Below are 9803 nucleotides of genomic sequence, written 5' to 3'. Positions count from 1 at the left end.
TGGGTCGGCCGTTCATGCCGGCCAGCGAGCCGGATGTCGGGATATGTTGTTAGCACAATAGCTACTAAGCTATGTTATCTACTAACGTTATAAACACAATATGTGTACAACGACACAATGATTTACATTATTACAAATATGGTAACGTGGTTGTGGCTTTTACAAATAGTGGTTAGCTTTAGAGATGGATGGATGGCTATAATCACGGAGCAATAGTGAGGTGAAACAGATACATTTCCATTCGGCTAGTAGTAGCAAGCATATATCTATGGTAGCAAGGCTCTCTGCCTGCCACTAGCTGTGTGACTCTCAGCGCCCCCTGGTGAGCCCCCTGTTGTCCTGCACCTGTTGTGACGATCATTTCGATTACACACGCACGTTATGAACCATTGATTAAAATATGCACGTGCGTGGTGATTGTGTTGGGCAGACAAAATGTTTGATAAAAACGCTAAAACTGGGTCAATTTCAATACTTTTTTCCCCTTCTTCATGAAAGCCACTGTTGGCCTAGTCCACATTGTTTATTGAACAAAAATACAACGTGGAGGTTGACCTTTAAGGGGATGCAGACCAGAGAAAGACTTTCGACTTGTTTACATCAGGGTCCCCCATTTTCAATTCGTAATGAAATTGCTATTATGTGTCTGCATGAACACACAACTGTAACTGTACTCAAAAATAACAAAATAAGGGTTGTCTCAGTTCACAACTATATTGGTAAAGTTTTGGGTGGGACTTGTTTGCGTCCCTACAGCTTCTTATTCAATTGAGCGAGATGCTCGGTTATGTCACACAGCCAGTTTGCATCTGACAGTTCAGACAATATTTCTTCAACCCTTTGTTACCTATTCCGCCTGGATCTTTTTTGTATTTTGGGCTGTAAAATTGTCAAAAAATGTCTGAGGAGTAAGTGCTTTTGGCTTTTTTCCTTTGTTACTTCATCAATACCTCAGATGTTCAACATACATGTATGTGTAAGAATGTGTAATAACTAAGGCTGTCAAAGTGGGGGGCGGAGCTGAGCGATCATGGAGTAGACGTGTTTCACATGAGCTCCCTTCTACCGTGCAGAATATACGTTTCTCCCCATTAGTCTTTATTTTATTTTTATTTGTTTTTTGTCTGCTTGCTAAGTTGTCGTGTTTCAAATACTGTCGTCGACTTTTTTCGACTTTCTGCGATGTCGGTGGTGGAAACCAGATCCATGAGCGCCCCAACCAGCAAACCACCGCCGGGCCTGGCCGCACCATCGCCCGGTGTCGGTGAGATAAGCGAAGCTGTGCTCTTGGTCATGACCAAGCTACATGCAGAGTCTGAGACACGCTCCGCTGAAGCACAAAAGAAAGTGCTGGCGGATTTTTGTGTCAACCTTCATCGAGAGATATCAGAGGAAATAAGGCTGGCGCTCGTCCCGCTGATAGACAAGATGGAGTCGCTGCACGCTGTCTCCTCGGCTAATGCTATCGAGCTAGCTGCGCTAACGACGGAGGTATCATTACAGGGCGAGAAGATGGTGGATCTCGAGTCCTCCCTGCTGGCTAGGCAGGCTGAAGTTACCAAACTACAGTCGGTAATTGAGGAAATACAGTCCCGGGAGACACGCTACAACATCAGGATTGTTGGAGTACCGGAGGGCAGCGGGGAAGGCCGTCTCTCTGAGACCATGCCGGAATTGCTGCAAGAAATACTGGGAAATGACGTCCTCCCCTCGCCTCCGGTCTGTGAGTCGGCCTACAGAGCGGGCAGGTCCACTCCTGTTGTGAACAAAGAGCCGAGGCCCATCATCGTCAAGCTGAACAGGCTTCAGCAGAGGGAACTCATCATGCGGTCGGCTCGTGCCAGAAGGGGTAATCTGAGGCTTGGCGATCACAAAGTGGCCATTTTCGAAGACTTTACACCGGAGGTTCAAGCACAGAGAGGCGAATACAAAGTGGTCTTGTCCAGGCTTTGGAAACTAGGCCTGAGGCCCACACTATTCGCTCCCGCGAAATTATCTGTGTTGGATAAGGTCGATGGTCGGCGTTCATTTTGGTCGTTGGATAAAGCGAAGGAATATCTCGAGGGGATACCCAAGAATGTAGCTTGATAACTATATCGGGTGAGTGACGTGGCGATGTGGGCCTGAATACATTGTTAGGGCCGGCTATTCACAAACACTTGCTGTCATGCCCAGACATGCTAACTGCCCACTGCCCATCCAACTAGCGGGGCTTCCCAATGACTTCTGTTACTTGCTAAAGCTGACCTCATGGTCGTACTTGTGTATCGCCTCTTTGGAAGCTAACGAGCTAGCTGAACAATGTACATAATAGACTAACGTGCTATCCGGATTCATCACTAGCTTACGCGCTAGCCTCGGGCTAGCTAGCGGGCTGCGTCTATCGTCTGCGCTGAGACATTCGAGACCCGTTAATATTTACGCACTTTGGTTGTTGTTGCTGTTTAAGTGTAATCGGCTCGCACAATTCAACGGTGATCGGGTCCTTAACTAACTTCTTGTATGCTGTTATTTTTATATCCAGGCTGTTTTGAGCTTTGGGCTCCGGTAGGAGAAGATCGGTTGAATATATATATATATAAACAAGATATGATAACAGGTTGTGTCAGGTATTGCTTTTTACCATCCCCGGGTTAATGAATGTGTTTAATTCTATTCTTACATAGGTTATGTCATTCCAGCCGTGGTGCCTGATCAGAGGGGAACTTACAGGTGTGCACTTTGACCATAACCCCCTTTTCCCCTTCCTCTTATTATCGTTGTTTAAATGACATTTGTTGGCACAATTTACCTGGAACCCGATCCTACCTTAGACTATATGCTGGTATGCTCTAATTTAATTTTGTTTTGAATTTTCCTTTATCCATTTGTACTATAACATTGCGACGTTGATGCACAGACTCGGAAATAGATGGTTGCAGGGTTGATGTTGAGTTGTTATATAATAATTACTATTTTTTTTTTCCATTATAGTTATCTCATGTTAGGGTCAAGGCTCAGGTGATTTTCGACCGATATCTTTATTAGAACAATATATGATAACAGGTTGTGTCAGGTATTGCCTATTACCATCCCCGGGTTAATGAATGTGTTTAATTCTATTCTTACATAGGTTATGTCATTTCAGCCGTTGTGCCTGATCAGAGGGACTGTTACAGGTGTGCACTTTGACCATAACCCCCTTTTTTCCCTTTCTTATTATTGTCGTTGTTTAAATGACATCTGTTTGCACAATTTTGCACAATTTACCTGTGACCCGATCCTGCCTTAGACTATCGGCTGGTATGCTTTAATTTAATTTTGTTTTGAATTTTCCTTTATCCATTTGTGCTATAACATTGCGACGTTGAAGCGCAGACTCGGAAATAGATGGTTGCAGGTGTGATGTTGAGTTATTATATAATAATGGCTATTTTTTCCATTATGGTTCTCATGTTGGGGCCAAGGCTCAGGTGGTTTTCGACCGATATCTTTATTGAATTTTATTTTTATTATTATTTGTGTTTATTGGACTAGTGGGGGTTTAATCAGGGGTTTATCTAGAGGGGGGTCGGAGTGGGGAGCGTCTTATTGGATCCATGACTCTAGTGGGAAATGATAGGAAGATGACCATCCTTAGTGGATGGGGCATAGGGTGGGGATTGAAGAGTGGGTATAGGAGGGCTTATAATAGGACGGGTGGGTTAGGGTTTAGAGTAGAAGGAGGGGGGGTTGTAACTGGGGTGGTATTTTTATGTGTTTTATGTGCTGTTGTCTTATATGTGTGTAATTGTTCCTCCTCTGAACTCCTGGGATTGACCGTCTGGGCCCGCCTGGATCAGCGCCTCTGTACTCAGCCTGGCTGCACTGGTATGTTCTCTACGCATTTAGACAAACTCGACCATGGCTAAACTGGATATCTTAATTTGGAATGCAGGAGGTCTTAACGCCCCACACAAGCGTGCCAGTGTCCTTTGGTTATTGAAGAGAAGAAATATTGACATTGCTCTCCTTAGTGAGACGCATTTATTGGTGGGTGATGTGTCAAGGCTAGCAAATCGACAATATCACGTTATCTCCTCATCCTCAGCCGATGATAAGACGAAAGGAGTCGTCATAGTTACAAGACGTAACCTTGATATCAAAGTCCTGGATGTGTGGTCGGACACGGAGGGAAGGATTACTATAGCAAAAGTTGAGTTCTCTCATAGGAAGATGGCAATAATAGCATTGTATGCCCCTAACACATTTGATTCAGCGTTCTATAATACAATCACGAAGAATATGTTGGAACTTACTGGATACGCTCTCATTGTGGGTGGCGATTTTAATGCGTGCTGGGATGCGGAGATGGATAGGTCCGGATCCTCTGAAACAAGCGACCAAAAACGGTCCTCTAAGGCCCTCAGGATGTGGGCCCAGGACACTGGGCTCGCAGACCTATGGCGCTTATCCAATCCCACCCTCAAGGATTACTCTCACCTGTCTGCCAGACACAAAACCTTCTCTCGAATAGACTATGCATTCGCATCCCCTAATTTGTTTGATAGTTTCGACGTCTCATTGGTTCCCCTGGCTCTCTCGGACCACAAGGGGATTTTCCTTGTGGCAACCTTTGGCAGGCTCTCCACGAGAGCTCCCAGGTGGCGTTTTAACTCAACCTTATTAAAGAACGATGATTTCTGCTCTGAGTTCAGGAGTAAACTAGCTGAATTCTTGCAGATCAATGTTGGCACGGTCGATGACCCCAGGGTCCTATGGAACGCATTGAAAGGATTTATCAGGGGTCATGTCACACTTTTCGCCTCCAACTTACGTAAATCCCGGTCAAAAAAACTAGAAGGACTGGAAACATTATATGCGGATCTATACGCATCTTTGCAAACTAACTATAGTGATCGACTAAACACACAACGTAAGATAGTCAAGAAGGAAATAAACTCCATACTTAAACAACAGTCTGAGTTCTTGATACATAGGACAAGGCAAAATTACTACTTTCACGGCTCCAGGCCTAGCCATCTATTGGCAATGAAAATACGCTCGAATGATCATTTCTCGGATATCCCCTCGATCAAGACGCGACAGGGTACAATCACTACTGATTCGAAAAGGATCAACGACACTTTTAAAGAGTTTTACTCGCAGTTATATAGCTCAGAGGTTAATCTCGACGACTCTAAATTTGAACGTTCTTTGGCGGGCTTGAGATACCCCACATTTCTGAGGAAGAGGCCAAGGAACTGGGGAAACCGATCACTCTTATGGAGTTGAGGGAGACGATTGCTGAAATGCAGAGGGGCAAGGCACCAGGCTGGGATGGTATTCCACCCGAGGTGTATTTAGCTTTTTGGGACCAATATCCACGGCGCGGGTGATTGGGGTAGGACAGGCTGGCATTGACCTGTGGTTCGCAGCAGCTGAGAAGCTAAGGACCGCCGTGTGCGGCTGAGCGGGGTTGGGGTGCTTGATCGGGGGGGTCCGGCGGTCTCTTGGGAGGGGGAGGAGGAAATGTTTTGTCTGTCTTGTCTTTTGTCTTGTCCTCTTGAGTTTAGCTGAGGATTTAATGGGGGGGCAGCTATTTAACTATTTCTTCACTGTTTGGTCACTTTTACACGGTCTCTGTGAGTCTATGGAACACCTCTACAGGTTTTTGTTTTTTCATGAAGGTTCATTGCTCTGTTTTCGGGTCGTGTTCTCAAAAAGTGGTCCTTGTGGTGAATTGGAGATGTACGTTTGATTAATATAAGGTCACACGGCCGGGAATCGGGGCTGAACACTGGGAAAGACCATTTATTAGATAGTACCCCTTGGATTTAGAAATTAGAAGGTTGAACTCTGTTTTCTTTTCTCTTTGTCTGTATAAATTGTTATTCTGTATTATTATTGTTTTTGTTATTTTCTTGTGAAGTTCTATGTATTGTGATTGTGTTTAATGTGTTTTGTTTCATGTGAATAATAATTAAAAAAATTTGATTAAAAAGAAAAAGAAAAAAACTAAGGCTGTCAAAGTCAAAGCTTTATTAACGCATTAACCCACAATTATTTTAACACTGCTATTTTTTAACCCAATATTAATGTAAAAAAATTTTTTTTACCTGAGCTCTTGGGGGGCCACATCAAATGATGTGGCGGGCCGGATTTGGCCCGCGGGCCGTGAGTTTGACACCTATAAGCAACTGTTGACGCAGCTGTGTGAAATGGAATGGCGGAAGTGCTTTGAGAGCCGCGTGATTACGAAACGTAGCGTCAGTCAGTGCCAATCAGAGAGCGTCTCCGAGAAATGCGGCTAGGTTTCATAATCACGCTTGCGCCCATCAAAACTAGATTAGATTCATGTATTGGCATCATATACAGCTCGCGGTACACACCTGCCGCAGCGCGCGCGCACACACACACGCGCGCGCAGTACTGTATATGAATGAATGAATGACATATAACTACGGGCCGGCGGGCGTAATGAATGAAGCAGTATGGCTTATTATTCCATAAGCCTATAGGCTGATTGATTGATTGATTGAAAAGTTTATTAACAGATTGCAGAATGGGTACAGTACAGTACAGCTCAATACATACAATTGTTAAGGGGATGCAGACCAGAGAAAGACTTTCGTCTTGTTTACATCAGGGTCCCCCATTTTCAATTCATCATAACATATATGACATACATGACATACAGATAGACAGTACTGCTACATCTATACATTTATGACCTATCAGATTTGCAAATACAGTACTGTTTGTGATACAAAAGTGTCCAGAAAAGGAGTGTATATACATTTGGCGTAGAAACTTTACATTGGAGGAGGTTGGATGGGTGGGGTGGGGTTGGGTGAGGGCTGTACATTGGAGGTGGGGGGGGGGGGGGTTGGGTAGGGGACACACACACATTTTACACTGTACATTGGAATACTGATAAAGCCTTACTTGGTCATTTACTGTACAACTAGGTTAGGACATTTGTCGGGGCCAGTTTCGAATTGCAATCTCACGTAGGTGTTTTTTGAGAGTGTTTTTGAAAGTGGGTAGTGATTCACATTCCTTTACAGCTTTAGGTAGGGCGTTCCACATTGATGTGGCATAATTGCGAAACGTGTTTAGTCCCTTGTTTGAGCCGAATCTGGGTTTTACATGATTTGTGGAGCTCCCTCTGGTGTTGTGATCGTGGTATTCACTGACCTTTGGGAAGTATTTTGACATGTACATGGGTACCTTGGTCGCGTAGTGTATCTTGTAGACCAGGCCCATTGCAAGTTGCTGTACTCTGTCGTCTACTCTAAGCCATCCTAGGTTGTCAAAGTGGGCAGGGGTGAGGTGGGTTCTAGGAGTCAGGTCAAGTAGTAGTCTGACTAGCTTGTTTTGAGATGTTTGTAATTTGTTTTTTAGTGCCTTTGAGGTGCTTTGGTACCATGAGGTGCAAGCATAGTCGTAGTACCCTTGAATGAGTGCTCCTGCTAGAGTCTTCAGGGTATTCTTGTTTACCAGAGAGGAGATCCGGTACAAGAATCGCGTTCGTTGGTTGACTTTTTTTATTACATTGGATGCCATTTTGTCACAGGAAAGATTAGCCTCTAGGATGGAACCCAGGTAGGTAATTTCATCTTTCCTTGTGACAATATTGTCACCCACTGTAACCGAGAAGCCGTCGGTCTTGCTGAGTTTGTTATTTGAACCGAAGAGAATGGACTCTGTTTTGCCCATGTGTAATGATAGTTTGTTGTCGGCAAGCCATATGCAGATTTTGCCTAGTTCCGAGCTGAGGGCTTTTTCATGAGGGCTACTGTTCATTCGTAGGCGCACACAATACTTGTTATGGAATATTAATGCAGTCTATTTCCACCGATTAGCTTTAGTTCTTATTTATTTATCCACTGTCATTTCAGTGTTGGTGTATAGGCTATATAGTGTATTTCAATATAAGTTTAATTGATATATTCGAAGGAATGCAGGTTTATAGCTATATCAACCCCCTCCAATGTACAGTAAATGACCAAGTATGGTTTTGTCAATATTCCAATGTACAGTTTTGCTTGTACAGTGTAAGTCTACCACCCCTCCAACCTCCTCCAACAGTTTCTACGTCAAATGTACTCTCTTTTCTGGACTCTTTTTGTATCACAAACAGTACTGTATTTGCAAATCTGGTATGTCATAAATGTATAGATGTAGCAGTACTGTCTATCTGTGTCGTGTGTGTCATATATGTTATGATGAATTGAAAATGGGGGACCCTGATGTAAACAAGACGAAATTCTTTCTCTGGTCTGCATCCCCTTATGTAATTGAGCTGTACTGTACTGTACCCATTCTGCAATCTGTTAATAAAGTTTTCAATCAATACCAATCAATGGGATACATTGCATGTTGACCTGCATTCTTTCAAATGTATATAATTAATCATTAAAACAGATGTGTAACAAATAAGAAATGCAAATTCCACAGAAGGCATTAAATTATTATTATTTTCAATAATTTCACAATAATTGCATAATTGTGTTTGAATATCTGAGTAATTAAAGTAATTATACATTTGTCCAAAATAGCTGGTTCAGATATGGTTAATCCAGCTGCCCTGTGATCAGATGAATCCATATTATTTATTTTTCCGACATCAAATGCGTAATTTCTTATCGTACAAATATTGTCATATTTATTTTAATTATGATCAAGTAATTAATTCCAAGGAGGCCTGTAGCGTTAACATGAAGGAATCACTATGAGAACACAGTCTGTCAAGTTGTAATAAAGTTTTAAATTAGTCAATCAATCATGAGATTTGATCGTGGGCTGAGAGCATATTTAAGAGTGCTCCTCAGCACTCTTGGATCTGCTCTCAAATAAGATCTCAGGAAAATTTGAGGACTCCCACTCCCAGCCCTATGTCTTAAATAGGCCGAAATCTGGCTAAGACTAAATATTTTGTCGTAACTACGTTCGAGAATGAGACCCATTGAATGATCTCAGCCTTCTGAGGAAGTAGAGTCGGCTCTGGCCCTTCTTGTACAGTGCCTCTGCGTGTTTTTACCCGTTCAGTTTGTTGTCGAGGTATTTGTACTCGTCAACCATGTCCACATCGACTCCCCTGATGGAAACGGGGGTCACAGGTGCACTCCTCCTCCTCCCCAGCTCCACCACCAGTTCCCTGGTCTTCGCCACATTTAGCTGCAGGTGGTTTTTATCGCACCACGTGACGAAGTCCACTACCAGTTCCCGGTATTCCCTCTCGTCATCGTCCTTTATACATCCCACTAACGCAGAGTCATCAGAAAACTTCTGAAGGTGGCAGGACTCTGACCGATAGTGGTCGTTGGTGTAGACGGTGAAGAGGAAGGGAGAGAGGACTGTCCCCTGCGGGGCCCCGGTGTTGCTGACCAGTCTGTCTGACACACAGCTCCGTAGGCGCACGTACTGTGGTCTGCCCATCAGATAGTCAACAACCCAGGACACCAGGGGGGCCTCTACCTGCATCGCCTCCAACTTCTCACCCAGCAGCCCAGGCCTTATGGTATCAAAAGCACTGGAGAAGTCAAAGAACATGACTCTCACATAATAATAGGCTATATAGCCTATTTATAAAAGGAAAACATCTGACTTTTACTGATAATACAAATTATTAAATGTTTAATTATTTTATAATAATTGCGGGCTGCGCCGCGGGCATGACGTTTGGAGGGGCACAATGCGCCATCTGTAATACAGTTTGATCCATCGCAAAGCGCTCCAGCGCTTGAATACGGCCGGGGGATCCGCTCTATACAATGCAGACCCACGGCTCTCGTATTATAATGAGCCCGCGAGGCGTGTTATTATTAGAGTTAATAATA

The sequence above is a fragment of the Notolepis coatsorum genome (assembly GCF_963971535.1).
Source record: "Notolepis coatsorum genome assembly, chromosome: 17".
NCBI classification, from domain to species: Eukaryota; Metazoa; Chordata; class Actinopteri; order Aulopiformes; family Paralepididae; genus Notolepis; species Notolepis coatsorum.
This window is presented reverse-complemented; position numbering follows the sequence as displayed.